We start from the raw sequence: 918 nt of genomic DNA, 5'->3' as shown, positions 1-918 counted from the left end.
TGAGCGACGGCTTAAACCTTTTGAAGGTCACTCAGGAGGGTGACCGTGACAACATATGTCAAGGTCAAGGTCATTCGAGGTTGCTCCGATAATCTAAATAATTACCATATCTCTGATTGCTAACGAAAGATACTGGCGGAAAAGAGTGCTTAACATGAAGCAAAAATCGGATTGCGTCTCGACAGGGCGCAATCATGTCGCGCTCATTTAATGAAAGTGCATCACGTGCGAGAAACGTGCCAGCACGACAAACTTTTCATCTTCTGATGTCGTTAAATGTAGTTGTTATCATTGAGAGATCGTTGCTCTTGGAGATGCATTGTGTTGTTACGTTAACGTAAATTTTGTTTAGGGATGTTTCTTTAACCAACAATGCACTTGATCTAAATCTGTTTTTATACAAATTCTTTTAATAAAATTATATAATTTTCGATAAAATAGAAGTATTTTGTAAGAAACTTTTTTACATGTAGTAATAGTTGGTTACGGTTTTTTATTGTAGTTGGCCTGAAACACGGCAACGGTGCGTAGGCAGCGCGAGCAGTCTCCCAGGAGTACCAGTCCGAGTCAGCAGCAACCGTCTCAGGCGGTTTCTCGTTCATTCCGCAACCCAGGAACCAGAACTCGACGAATCGACAGCCTACGGCCACCACACCAAGGTAAATAACACTCTTTCTGTTATGAAATAGATAAATAACATCTTGCGCGTTATCAATACGATTTGTCATATCACTATCAAATTCTATTATTTGAAGAAAGTAAACATTTCTGTAATCATAATTAGAAATGAATCTATTATAGAAGAAAGGATATGAAAGAAAATTGGAATTTATTAAAATAATTTGAAGAAAGTGCTTTTTTCTTAGACAGTTCGTTTTAAATTTTAATTTTTCCATTAATTTGCAGATCTCGGGCATC

This window comes from Ooceraea biroi, chromosome 10 (assembly GCF_003672135.1).
Source record: "Ooceraea biroi isolate clonal line C1 chromosome 10, Obir_v5.4, whole genome shotgun sequence".
Taxonomy (NCBI): Eukaryota; Metazoa; Arthropoda; class Insecta; order Hymenoptera; family Formicidae; genus Ooceraea; species Ooceraea biroi.
This window is presented reverse-complemented; position numbering follows the sequence as displayed.